This window comes from Coenobita brevimanus, chromosome 1, assembly GCF_032717465.1.
Source record: "Coenobita brevimanus isolate Jiangsu-jjx chromosome 1, ASM3271746v2, whole genome shotgun sequence".
NCBI classification, from domain to species: Eukaryota; Metazoa; Arthropoda; class Malacostraca; order Decapoda; family Coenobitidae; genus Coenobita; species Coenobita brevimanus.
This window is the reverse complement of record NC_136954.1, coordinates 36391900-36407394: the sequence shown is the minus strand read 5'-3', so window position 1 is coordinate 36407394 and position 15495 is coordinate 36391900. Positions and strand designations below refer to the sequence as shown.

The window sequence follows — 15495 nt, the reverse complement described above, 5'->3', positions numbered from 1 at the left end:
TTTCAAAATCAGTCAGTACAAGAGTTCCATAGTGAAATACAAGTACTTGTGGGCCCATCGGGCCCCTTGCACTTGCTCCTGTGGAGGGCTCTCGCGCTACTTTGGTATATTTAAGTTGTAGCTATGGGCAAAAAATTCTACAGAGATCCTATGCCGGGCGCCGGGTGCAGCGTTTTTTGGTCAAAATGTGATCGCTCATTAAATATAGTAAAAGTTTTTCAATCGTGATGGGACCAAGTTTTTATACATCAGCAAATTTTTTGCGGTTTTTGTGCCAATTTTGGTGCGATTTGAATGTGTAGTTTCGGCTGCCCAAAACACACACACACACACACACACACACACACACACACACACACACACAGAGGCACATGGCTAGTGCTATAGTATATTAGATTTGTATGCATCTACAAAGTCACTTGACTGAAAGGGGCCAAAGAAATGTCATGTATAAGTAACGATATTATTTGAATGCACCTAACAGGCTATCAATCCATCCATCCAGGTAACCATCCATTCACCTGTCGTAGTTTTCCAGAACCTTAGGATGGCTTTAGTTGTAACTAAGTGCTTAATAATCCATCCTTCCATCCGGATGTCCATCAAGCTACCTGTTGCCTTTCAGGCTCCAAGTACCAACAGTAGTATTGTAACTATGCACCGAACATTGCATTCATTCATCCACCCATCTGCTGTTGCTTTCCAAGGTCCTAAAGAGGGTCATCACATATACTTATGAAACTAGCAATCTATCTATCCATTCACCCAGTCAACCATCCACTTATCTGCTGTTGCTTTTCAAGGTCGTAAAGAAGACCAACACATAGAGCTATAAAAATAACACCTTATCCAAGCACGCATCCAGGTAACCATCCACTCACCTGCTGCTGCTTTCCAGGGTCCTAAGGAAGGCCAGGGCATCATGAGCCGACTCGACACGCCTCACCACCCGAATCTCAAAGGACGCTCGGGCTGGTCGGAGGGACTGGTAAATCTTCTGGAGTCGTAGGAGGCCTGGGTGAGAGAAAAAAGAAAGAGAGTTGAGTCAGCAAGTTCTGAAGCCGGGATAAAAAGATGGTAAAGTTGGCAACATATGAACCTGGTACAGCACCAGTGTGTAGCAGAGGTATACTTGACAACCTTGACAATCACACTTTTTGGTGGCACTGGCATGGATGAATGGAGGTGTTAAATGTTAGATGAAATGACCAAGTAACTGTGATGCAGGAACGTCGGAAACTGTAGGTAGACTTCCACTTCACACAGACACTGTCCCAGGTTCATCTGAGGCCAACGGTACATACAGTAAGTGTCACGGAGGAAGATGATTCACTGATGGGGATAAGTTCTAGAGATAAGAATCACTCACTCACACACACACACACACACACACACACACAGACGGCTCAAAACATAACGTGGGATCTTGCTTCGTGAACTGCAGGTGTATTCCGAGCACCAAACAACATCTAAAATTGTACTCTAATATTAAACCCGAATACTTCTCCCCCATTTCAAGTCCCTCTTAAGCTGGAAAAAAGTCGTCTGGAGACAGCAAACATTTAATATGATGTCATACTAAAGAGATATTTTAGGACTAAATGAAACTCCTCTAATTCAGAAAAAGTCTCTCCCGTGTAAGACACGGAAGCGACTAACTTTAAAAAACGTGTAAAGCCGAGGAGGGGCTACTAATGATGAAAATTCGCAGGAACTCAGTCACTAAAGTGCATCGTTGTGAAGGACATGATATGTGAGGAAGTCGTAACAGCAATAATACGTCTAGTGATAACAAGTTGTGAGGGCGGCTGTAAAGTTCAGTCATAAGAGCTGGCGCAGTTTCAGAGGCCATAATAACAGGGGGAAGGGGAGGGGAAGAATATGCAGCCGTAAAGCCGCAAGTGGTGCTAAAGACGAGGCACAGTCAACATACACACCAACAACTCAACATAAATTTAAACGAGGGTGAGTCATATACTTTTAAAAACACCCGTACATTTTTAAGATTTAGTCCTTCAACACAGCATCATCATATCGAAATTTAAGCCTGGATGAAACATTAAGACTCCACTTTCTTACAGCTTTAAGTTACAAAAAAGTGGACGTATTTAACTAGAGAACAAATAAATATGGCCAGCACAACAACACTCTGCGACGGGTATGAACTGGTGTGTGTCTCTGTGTTTGTGCGTGTGTGAATATATGTGTATTTATCTATCTACTGTATCTATCTGTATTCTGTCCATACCTGAAGAGGGTCTGAATCAGACTGAAACCATTTTCTATTAAACATTAAGCAAATGTGAATAGGTAGGCCAAAATAACCAAAGCTAGAAGCGTTTTTCGGAAGGTGAGTTTTATATGGTGGAAAATATGAGAGTACAAAGTAGTTGAGGAATATAGCTAGCGGGATGTGATGAATTAGTGTGGTGATTATTGTCACTTGTTAACACTCAGATCTCGTGAGGTTTCCCCAACGGAGGGTAAAACAATCCAGCGTTAACTAATGATATGTTACTGTGCCAGGTGGTTCAATCATAATATTATATATATACAGAGAAAGAGAGAGAGAGAGAGAGAGAGAGAGAGAGAGAGAGAGAGAGAGAGAGAGAGAGAGAGAGATTTTCTAAAACATTATGGAATGATAGGGGAGAAAAAGGAGCACGGGTAGTAAAACATCCGTGCCCACGCACTGGTCTAGAGGTGAAAATTTTGACTCTGCACTGTGACCCTGACCTTCGATTGGTTACTATCAAAATCGAATTACTTCTTTCATAACCCTTAACATTTCTACTGTTTGGTTGAAATCAGACCAAAACTGAGATGACTTTACCAGTGACACTGACATCTGACCATTCACTGTGGCCTTGGCCTATGATTGTTCGCAGCATCGAGTCTCTCCATCCTTCTTTTGACCACAAGAAAATGAATTGAAATGAGCGATGTCTGAGATTAAGGTCGTTCAGACATCTCCCACGTAAACAAACCAGTTGGTGGAAGAAGGAAAATAATAGATATCACTTTAGTTAACTCTCCTCTGAATAAAATCTCTGGTGATAGCAAAAATAAATAATGTCTTCCCTTCACTTATCTCTCCTCTGGGAATAAAAGACTGCTTGTAACGGGGGAAGATTAGACATCATCATTCCTGAGAGGCGAAACTCAAAGTTCGTCAGTTGTCTCCAGTCTCTCAGATCATATGTTTTGCTACTTACGAGATTGGGAAGAGGAGGAAGATGTGAAAAAAAAGTGGGGAGGTGGGCGAGGAAGGACGGAGGAAGATGTGAAAAAAGTGGGGAGGGGGGCGAGGAAGGATGGAGGAAGATGTGAAAAAAGTGGGGAGGGGGGCGAGGAAGGATGGAGGAAGATGTGAAAAAAGTGGGGAGGGGGGCGAGGAAGGATGGAGGAAGATGTGAAAAAAGTGGGGAGGGGGGCGAGGAAGGACGGAGGAAGATGTGAAAAAAGTGGGGAGGGGGGCGAGGAAGGATGGAGGAAGATGTGAAAAAAGTGGGGAGGGAGGCGAGGAAGGATGAAGATATGAAAATTGGGAAGACAGACACATGGTTACAGAACTCTCTCTCTCTCTCTCTCTCTCTCTCTCTCTCCAGTACACGCCAGAGCCCCAGTTGCATATCCCATGTTTTATTTCTCACATTTGGACACCCAGCCCTGACCTGCTCTCTCTTCACTGCTGGGGCTGCTTTGTGATGCTCTCTCTCTCTCTCTCTCTCTCTCTCTCTCACACACACACACACACACACACACACACACACACACACAAGTTTTCTTAAGTCTTCGCCCGAAAAGTCCTTTTCCGGCAGTCCACGAAAGCTCCAGCCAAAGAATTCTTTACTCCGGGCCCTACTTCTGCAGTGTGTGTGTGTGTGTGTGTGTGTGTGTGTGTGTGTGTGTGTGTGTGTGTGTGTGTGTGTGTGTGTGTGTGTGTGTGTGTGTGTTTCGAAAATATAAAAGCATTTCAATCAATCTGCAAAATAAACAAGGCTCCATATTTTTTACTTATCTGGAATCGTTTAGTTTTTCACAGTCACTTTAATATTCAGTCTAATACACAACTAAGTTACAAGGTTACAAGTGTTCCCTCTGGATCCGTATTTTTAAACTCTCGCCTGAACATGAAAAGAATGAAAAATATAGTTCGTCATTGGGCTGAAGAGGATAAGTTGTGCATCAGATTGCTTTTATATATGTTTATTTTCACTCTTCTATTTGTCAAGCCATTCATGGTTCAAACTTTCATAAGGTTGTGTGTAAGATTGCTTGCACGTACAGTTGGTATCAAATGGACTGTCGCCTTTCTTGCATTTCTCTCCATGGACTTTGAAAATCAGTAAGGTGAATCCGCAAAGTCCATGGACAGAAAAGCAAGAGAGGCGACAGGGCTTTTGTTGGCGACCGTACTTGACTCTGTATATACAACTGTCATTCTTACAGCAACCAAACAATTCTCGTAAGTTATACACAAGATTATTTTTACACAGCAGATATCTGAAGGAAAAACAAAAAAATAAACAATTTTCGATAATAGTTGACTTTGTGGCCTGTTAATCCTGTAAATGGGTTAAAAGTCTATACATACAGCCCCGAGTCCGTATTCATATTTTTCCGAGGTTAGTCCCTTCACTCCGAGGACGTATCTATACAAAAGAAGTTCGTGTGGTGGTGTGTGAAAACTGCTTAGTTATCACGCTGCTAAGTTCTTGCCCAACAGGAGGCGGCAAACTTGTCACGCTGCTCCTCTAACCTCTGCCCATTACCCTAATTAACCAATGGGGGTGCTGGTACCCATGATATTCCATTAACTGTTTCCTTCCACTGTGACCAGCTTCCCTCCCCCCCTCCACACACATACAGTGTTATTCACACATACACACACACACACACACACACACACACACACACACACACACACACACAAAACCATCACCATAACCACCATTACTTCCATTTTCACACCAAACTATCACCAAACCCTTCACTACAGACTCAAGTAACTTCAGCCACGACCAAAATTACTATGCCTCATACCAATTAATCTGGCCAGGCATGTATGGCAACACTGTTATGGCCGGGATTCTGATTGGCTGGAGGCGTTTGTTCGATTTCGTTGTTGCTAAAACTGATACTCTTTTTATTATCAGATGTGATACTGAGTTTGTCGACAATACAATCGTGAAAAGCAATAAGAAATCCGTTATATACTTAACAACAATGAAATTTTCGTAGGAAGATAGAGATGTGAGTCAACAAAGTATTATGACAGTCCAAGTCAAGGTCAGCATTCGAACAATTCCTTTAAATCTCTGACACTCCGTAATATAACAGAAAATTAAGGAAACTTGCTTAATATAAGCATTGGTATAACACACATTTAAATTTTAAGATCAGTCCACATCCTTAAATCGTGCCACAACTCTGAACAATTAAAAATTCTAATGAAAAGACGGGTTCTGCGGGGAGGGAGGTTTGAAAAAATCGCGAAAAATCAAAGTAGGCTAAAGGAAAACTATTTCATCATATATTCTCTATTATCACAGCACAGACTGATCTTAAAATTTAAATGTGTTATACCAACGCTTAGATTAAGCAGGTTTCCTTAATTTTCTGTTATATTACGGAGTGTCAGAGATTTAAAGGAATTGTTCGAATGCTGACCTTGATTTTGTTATAATACTTTGTTGACTCAATATCTCTATCTTCCTACGAAAATTTCATTGTTGATAAGTATATAACGGACTTCTTATTGCTTTTGACGACTGTACTGTCGACAAACTCAATATCACATCTGATAATAAAAAGAATATCAGTTTTAGCAACAACGAAATCGAACAAACACCTCCAGCCAATCAGAATCTCAGCCGGAACAGTGTTGCCATACATGCCTGGCCAGATTAATTGGTACTACCACTCCCACCACCACAACAATAAAAACAACAATAACAACAAAGACCACAAAAACTACAGCAATAACCACAATTACGACAGATACTACGAACATCATACCCCTCCCCCGCCACCACCACCACAACAACAATAGTCACCATCACCACACAACCACAAAAACAACCGCAACAACCATAACTACAACAACCACACCAACAGCACCACCACAACTATTATCATCACAAGCATCACAGCAGCTGTCTATATTTATTCATATTTCTATCTATATTTAAAAAATTTTACAAACCACACGCTGCCTCCAAGTATAACAAGTTGTGTAAATCATTCTTCATATCTTTGGCACATATTAGTAAACATGTACATTTCGCCACATAATGTAAAATAATTATTCCACGCAAAAAATATCAAATCCATCTCTCTCTCTCTCTCTCTCTCTCTCTCTCCTGATCCATCTCAATCAACTCCCTGTCCCCCCTCCCCTATCTCTATCCACACCCCCTCCCTCTCTCACTTCCCCATACTCCCCCACCCCCATTCCTTAATTAATCCCCCTACCCCAGACTAAATCCTCTTCCTCCTCACTTAATGATTCAGTTTGATATTTCAGTCCTTTGGGTTTAGATTTTTTTTCCCCTCTGTCACTTCCTTTTCGCATTATCTAATGTCACTCATAATCAATCTTTCCATCTCCTTTTTTAATTACAATAGTTTGTCTCCAGTGTTTTTTTTTTTTTTTGTTACTTCCCATGCCTTCTTCACTTTCCCCTATCTTTTTTATCCTTTTTGTAAATATACTGTATTGCTTTTTCACTACCAATTTTTTGCTATCATCATCATCATTATCGTCATCCGGACCTCCTTTCCCACCCCAGGGGAGGGTGAGGAGTAGCAATGTCCAGACAGCCCCAAAATTGCCCAATCCAATGGGCCACGCTTCCATTCACTCATCATTCATGCCCCCGGAATCCAGGCTCTATCGGATACGCCAAAAACATTCACCACGTTCTGTAGCTTCACATATCGTATCCGACAGAGTCAATCCAGACGCTGCCACGTTAAAAAGGGGTGCCAAAAATCCATGATCATGCATATCTCCTCACAAAATTCATCCAGCCAGCTCGATCTCCTGTCAGTTCCCTAGCCTCATCGACTTCCAAACCTCTCTTCCTCACACATTCATCCACCATATCTCTCCACCTTCTCCTTGGCCTACCTCGCCTCCTCCCTCTTTCGAATTCGCTCAGATATACCTTCTTCACCACTCTATTGTTATCCATTCTCTCCACATGACCATACCATCTCAGTACACTCTCTTCAATTCTGGTGTCCACCGACTTTCTCACTCCGCATCTTTCATGAATCACATTATTTCGTATCCCATCCACCCTCTGTACTCCACATACATTCCTCGGCAGTCCCATCTCCACTGCTCTTACTCTTGACTTTTCATTTTCATGCCACATCATAGTCTCACATCCATATGTTAAAGTTGGCACTAACACTCCTTCATGTAAGCCTCGTGCAGCTGCAACACTCAAGCCTCTGTTTCTTATCAAGGCTTTCATTGCACCAGCTACTTTTCTTCCTTGTGTCACTCTACTTTCAACTTCTGCACATTTTCCTCTCTTTTCTATCACTGTACCCAGGCATTTGAACACTCTCACCAATTCCAGTCTCTCTCCATTCACTGTTACATTGCACTGGGAATCACCTTCTCTCTCAATATCCATCACTTTACTCTTTTCTACATTTACTCTCAAGGAACGACGCTTACACACATCAGCAAAACTCTGCACTAGCCTACCAAGTTCTTGTCCGGTACTTGCAAGCAGTACTGCATCATCAGCATACAACAAATTTGAGATATTCCATCCATCTCCATTCATTACCAATTCCATCCCTCTCTCCATTACTCGTGTTTTCACTTCTCTCATCACCCCATCCATATATACATTGAACAACCATGGGGACATCACACAAACTTGTTTCACGCCCACACTGATTGTGAACCATTCACTTAGATGCCCATTAACCCTGACACATGCTTCACTACCATCATAAAAACTCTTGACGGCACCTAACAGCTTACCCTCTACACCGTACATGCGCAAAACTTTCCACAGTCCTTCTCTGTCCACTTTGTCATATGCTTTTTCCAGATCCATGAATTCCATAAACACCTTATGGTCCTTCTCACAAGCCTTCTCTACTATCTGTCTCACTGCAAATATTTGGTCCATACATCCTCTGCCACTCCTAAAGCCAAACTGTTCATCACTCACTAGGACTTCTGATATCTCTCTTACTTTCTCTATAATAATTCTTCCATATACCTTCCCTACCACACTCAGTAAGCTTATGCCACAATAAATCTTACACTCACTTCGTTCATCTTTATTTTTGTACAGGGGTAAAATCACAGCCATTTTCAACTCTGCTGGCACAGTTTCATTCATCCATGCCTTCTTACATATCTCCAACAAGCACTTCATTCCATTCTCTCCACTACATTTAAGCATCTCTGCATACACCTCATCAACCCCAGCTGCTTTCCCATTTTTCAGCCGCTTCACAGCACTCTTCACCTGTGCGAGTGTCACGTCTCCTGGCACTGCATTCCTTCTCTGCACCCCCCCAAAACCAATCATGTTTACAGCAGCTCTGATCTCTCTATTCCCATTCATCAGGCTTTCAAAATATTCTTTCCATCTGGTCCTTACTTCATCTCCATGGGTTAATAATCTACCACCTGCATCCTTCACACCATCCCATTTCTTACCGCTTTCACTTCTACATTTCCGCACCTCTTTCCAGAATAACTTTCTATTTTCAGAGTAGTTCGCATTCATTTTTCTTCCTAGATCCTCATTTACCTCCTTCTTTTTCCTCTTCACTAATCTCTTTACGTGCTTCTTGCTCTCAACATATTCAGTTATTTCAAATGAACCCCTATCCTGTAACCACTTTAGCCAGTGGTTACGGGATAGGGGTTCATTTGAAATAAGAACTAAATATGTTGAGAGCAAGAAGCACGTAAAGAGACTAGTGAAGAGGAAAATGGAGGAGGCAAATGAGGATCTAGGAAGCTGTTACCTTTAATCATCCTTACGATCTTCATAATTCCTTTTCAAGTACCGTATTTGGTGTCATTATGTTAGCTTATCACTTCTTTCCCATTCATTTTCTCACCTGACTTTCCCAGTCTTTCTTCCTTATTCTCCTCTACGCCTACGTATCTATTCGCCGTTTTAGCTTATCACTCCTTTTCCACTCACTTCCTCACCTGATTCCTTGATTACTCCTTCCTGACTTTCTTCTACAGCTGCGGATTTATTCCCATTTATCATGCTCTGACAGGTACTAAATATTACCATTTATTCAATCTGTCGTAAGAAAGGAACAATTCCTTGAGAAAGTGTTGGTTGTGAGTTACATTCTAGGTCGCTTTGAAGATTCCGTGACACAAATTCCTTAGCGATATATTCTACACATTGCATTTCATCATCCACATGTAAGGTACTGATGCAAACTATTGGAGATAATGTGACGATATAAACAAGGAAAAGTTACGTGTAATATAATAAATAAGTAAATAACTATATAGCTAAGGAAGAGATGCTACGAAGCCTCCAATGCCAACATTTGGACCAGGCTCATACTGCGATCAGCTAAAGAGACTGCCAAATAACTCTACTACACGGTTTTTACTACAACTTGGCCTAAAATTGCCATCTCTCTTTCTTGAATGCTAAGTTGGAGCAATAGATAAACACTAGAAATTTACGCTAGTCACGATGCAGTGCTATGGAGAGGGAGTAGGGCCCTAGCGTTTTAATTTTCAGCTGCTGAACTACGTGAAATAAGCTGCAAAAGGATGAAAATCTGCACCAAGTTAGCAAAGAGTAGAGTTAATTTCGGTGTCCTGTATGGTGCGTTAATAAATTTTTTTTTTATGTTATTAATAGAATTAATGTTGATGATACGAAGGCATTAATGACAGACAAGAGAATAGTAAAATATAATAAAGAAATAAAGTCGCCAGGGCAAGGTGGTAAGGAGTCTGTTTAACCAACAAGAATACGAGTCTATATCGGTCAGCTTAATCTTACGCCATACGCAAATTTACCTTTATTTTGCTCTCTCTCTCTCTCTCTCTCTCTCTCATCAGCCATAGATAATCATTCTTTCCATGAGAGAGAGAGAGAGAGAGAGAGAGAGAGAGACTGTAAGACAGACTGTGGAGGGAACGAAGAATTAATGAGAAGGGGAAACGCGTCAGGGATGCTAACTAGAATGAGAAGACGAGGAAGGAGAGTAAGAGGGAGAAAGGAGGAGGAGGAAGAAAGGGAAAGGGAACAACTGCATGATAACATTTAAGAAAGGGCAGGTGAAGAAGAGGGAAAACAAGTAAAAAAAAATGGACTAAAATGAACAATGAGGATGAGGACAAGAAAAAGAAACCACAGGAGGGAAACGGGTGAAGAAATCTAGAACCAATATGAAGGGAGAAAAGGTGCCAAGAAAGGGGGCCTGGACAAGAGGAAGAGAAAATGAGAGAAAAAGTTGAGAAGACAGAAAGAGAGGAAAAACGCACTAAAGTTGACAGGAAATTCATTCATCAGAAGTGAATGATAACTAACACTGAAGATCTAACTAAAATGTGTGAGGAAAAGAAAAATAAAGACAGAAGAGAAATATAAGAAAAACTATAATGGTGGCGAATTAGTCGAAAAGAAGAAAAAAAAAGATAGGTATATGGATAAAATGGTAGACAGGATAGATAGAGACTGACATACATAAAATACATAAATATAAATATAAACCTCAAATCAATAACCAAATAAACACAGGCTGGCAATTATTCACACTTAGAACAATAAACACGCTATACATATATAGATAAGCTCTAGTTAGATAAGACAGCCCAACGCTGATATATACTGGACAGACAGACGGCCAGATAGTCAGATAAACAGGCAGACTTCCATCTTTTCATAATACCCAATGTTCGAACTTGACATTTCACTTTCAAAATTCATATTATATTCTTCCCAATCTTTTTCATTACCTAGGATTCGTGCCCCAACATCTTATATAACGAGATAGACAGACAGACAGAGACAGGCAGACCGACGGGTTGACAGGCAATGCAAGAAATAAATTGGTGCACAGATAAATAAAACAGAGGTTCTCATTTTATATTCAGTCCAAATCCTGTCGTACATTTGATCGAGATTTAATTCCTTCTATAAGCCCCCAAATACACAGACACAAATAAGTTACAAAAGACTGGCTGACAAGAGAGATATAGACAGACAGACAAATTGCATAGGACTAACAGACTAACAGGTAGACAGACGTATATATACGTAGAGATACAGATATAGGTGTATTGACGGATAAACAAATAAGACAGAGACAGACAGACAGGCAGAGAGACCGATATAGATACAAATATACAGACAAACAAATATACAGTGAGACACTAACTCAGAAAATTCTTTCCAAGTCTTATTCAATCTATAATTATCTGATACTTTTTCTAAACCTCGGGACTGATTGACAGACAGTTATACAGACAAACAGATACAGATATAGACAGACAGATAATACAGACTGATACAGACACACAGGCAGACAGACAGGTATATATAGAAAAACAATTATGCTTAAACCGCGAAACTCATTTCTCGTTTAAAAAAAAAAAAAAATGATCGCAGAATGTTCTCCCAAACATTTTTATATGCTTAACAGATAATAATTATATTTCCAGAAAGGACAGTGTAATGTTTTATCCCGTCAGCTGCTTCTTGTTCTACTTCACACCAACGCTCTTTGCCACACCCACACGAATTTATATCTGACCTGACTGACTTTAAAGCAGCAAGTGTGTAGCATCTGGGTCTGGTAACTAGAGCCACCTTTATCAGACCCTTTTTTTATTAAGGCCTTTGAAATGACCTTACAGCCCAAAAAGTGTAAGACGACGAGCGAGTAACCACCAAAAGACGGCGCAAAGCCAATCAACACCCAAACAACCCATCCATTACAGGCATGTGTTTATCTGGCACTGAACGAGGTAATGATGCAACTTAAGCTCGATTCGAAGGAGTCCTTTAACCTATTCATTCTGCAGTTTGTTTCATATGACCTACAAATACAATTAATCTATGTATTGACGTATACGAAGCAATCTTCGTGAAGTATCATGCACTTATTCACAAATTATTCCTCTCTACTCTTTTCAAATTCTTATTCAATATTCTGTTCTCACACTGAACCTCTACCGTCATGTCACCAAAGAGAGAAAGACAGACATATGCAGAGAGATCGAAAGATAGATATATACAAAGTTATCACCTGACATATATGGAAAAAATACGACAGATAAATATACAGGTAGGTAATTCTTCTTCTAAAATCTTATTCTATACTAAACTCCCTTTCACTCAACCTTCCGCCTCGTTCTCTGTGTCCTGCGTCCTGTCAGTAATATCTCAACATGGCAGAAATCAGGGAACATGCAAAGAGTTTTTTGCCTTTGTTGAAACTCCACGTCTGGCTCTGAGAAGAAGGGTGATTGAAAGACAGGAAGTAGAGAGAAGGGAAGAGGAGGTGAGACGAAGACGAGAGAAGGAAGGGAAGTGTTTGACTGGTTGGAATGTGTGGGAAAGTAGTGCGAAGAAGAGAGGGGAAGAGAAAGTGAGACGAAGAGCAAGAGGAAGAGGATGTGAGAGGATGAAGAAGTGAGACGAGGAGAGAGGAAGAGGAGGTGAGACGGAGAGAGGAAGAGGAGGTGAGACGAAGAGAGAGACGAAGAGGAGGTGAGACAAAGAGAAAGACGAAGAGGAAGGTGAGAGAAGAAGGGGAGGTGAGAGGAAGAGAAGACATGCTCTCATATTTCACTCTTGATTCCCAATTTTTCATCTTTTCTTCCTTTCATCTCCCTCTCGACATTTCACTGCCCTGTTATATTCCACCTCAAATTTTTCGTTTCCTGTTTTTCTCTTTAATCACATGTCTTTCCTATTGTCCCCATCACGTTTTCCTCTCTTTCTATTCCTTTCATTTCTTCCTTTCAGCCCTACTTCACTGACATGTCTCTCCACATTAACTCTTACCCCATTATTATTCGTTACGCTTCCATATACTGTAATACTAAATTCAAGCTTCTGGGGCACATGGGACGGGACTAGTATATATAGTAGACAAGAGTAAGGCAATGGATATAAGTGGAAAAGCAATGGGGTAGGAAGGCCACTATTCCTCTTTCTCTCCACTACATTATCCCTCGCAGACAGTCTCGTAGTGAAGGAGTAAATGTCAGTAGCACGCTATTACATTATCATCAGCCATATCTTAGGCCTCCAAGGAACTGAACCTGGTGGTTGCAGCTGATCCTAATACCGGTTCATTAAAATTAGACGAAATCCGAAAAAAAACCTGTTATCACTCTGTTAATAAATGACTGACTAATTTACATTATTACGACAAACTACACTATAACGGACACAATTCACTAATTAAAGATTGAGAACATTCCTAAAGGGAGGATGGATAGTTCTCACAAAAAAAAAAAAAAAAAAAAAATCGCCAGCACTCGACTCCTAGCAAAAGTTGGTTAACTTTGTGGAATCGTGTTCCCACAATTAACGCACTTCACGAAATGTACGAAATGTGTATGTTTACATGATCTGACCACTGATCGCATATAACCCTTTACAAGGTATAATAATAATAATAATAATAATAATAATAACAATGATAGAAAGGTGTCTGATAATTTGCCTATGGAACAAGTGTACTATATCTGAAGGGAAATAATTGGGAAATATGGAAATGGTCCCCAATTTGACATATATTTGGTGGAGAAAAAAAAAAAAAAAATGAGCACCTACTGTAGGACCAGTACATATGCTGAAGACCACAGTAAGAAGTATATATATATATATATATATATATATATATATATATATATATATATATATATATATATATATATATATATATATATATTACGCAGGTAATCGCTCAGAAAGTAAGAATAAATCTGAGATAGTTTGGTACACCTTTCAATGCCCATACCTTTAAAATTTTATTGCTAGAGTCTCTCAAAACAATAACATAAGTCTGAGGTACGATCGCCCAAACGAGTGATGACTCGTTTTCTTTAAGTTTCCGATAAAACTCCCTGAATCTGGCAACCTTTCTTCCATGTTTTCCGTAAGTTGTCTGTCCTCCAAATTTAATTTGTGTTGAAGATAAATAGTTATTTGATCTTGTGAAAATGTAACTTAAATTTCGTCTTCAGTATTTTATATTAATAATCATTACTTAGTAAGCGATATCTGGCACGTTTCCAGTCGCACCCAAACGCAGGTTCTCGTCACCACCGTCCGCGGCCACCATGCGTCAGTCATGACTCATGAGTCAGTCATGATCAGTTGATCACGCAATGAGGGTGGGTGTATCTCTACGTCCTTCACTGCCACGCTCCCCCCCCCCCCTACTTTTTCCAGCCAACTTCGCCTTTAGTTCTCTTCATTGTCACTCCTGCTTTTGACCACCACCCCTTCTATCTTCTTTCATGAGACTGCCCTATAGATTCTATTGCATGTTGAAATTTCATCGTCAGCATAAATGACTATCCTTTTTACTTGGTCTAAAGCTGCCATATCTTCATCTTGAATGCCGAGTTGTAAAAATATATAAATACTAAATTATGAAACTACTCAGAAGTTTCTTGGAAATACTGTGGAGCCGTAGTATTGTCTTGGCTCCACTGGACTACGTGAGATAAGCTACAAAGGGATGAAAATCTGGGAAGGTAAAAGAATATAGTCGTTCTCCAATAATTTCACGGTCTTTGTTGCTTTTTATTACTCCACTGTTTGCTCACAGCGCTCACGGTTTTGCACTTAGGGTTTCTTTTTCTCGCCTGAATTTCATCCCTCATAGAGATTTAAATGTGGATATGAATATACTCTTAGATGTTTATTTTCAAGATTTGATGACACCCTTGATATCGACATTATTTTTAACTATAGATTTAACTTTATGCAACATTTCCCCCTCAGTATTGTTGATTAGGACGTGAAACAAGCATTACGAGAGTTACTCCGCTTTTTAACCCTGAAACTTTTGAGCTACAGTTACAGCCTCAGCTTTAGTATACTGTGGTTTCCTTTCACGTACTGCGAGATATACACATTAACAACACTTATACACTGATTTTTGGGGTTGTTTACCTACAGTAAATACTGTTATTTCCGCAAAGCAATAAAGGAAATAAAACAAGGCCGTGGCAGGTGCCAATGCCACTCTCTGAGGGAAAGGTAATGGGAATCGGGTCACCGCTTCTTTGAGCGTTGTACCTTAAGTTAATTACCGGTACCCAGGTGAATCAAAACCATCAAAACGGGTGCTAGAATCAGATTTAGACACTGGCAGCTAGGACTTCTTAGATTTACACACTGACAGCTAGGACTTCACTGACACTAGGATTTCTTAGGTTTAAACACCGACTGCTAGAACTTCTTAGATTTCAGCACTGACAACTAGAACTTCTTAGAC

General features: G+C 40.3%; 1 pseudogene; it reads right to left on the bottom strand.

The window, feature by feature from the left end:
- LOC145394155 (glutamate receptor 1-like) overlaps positions 1-15495 on the bottom strand; it is an 804310-nt pseudogene that overhangs the window by 168558 nt on the left and 620257 nt on the right.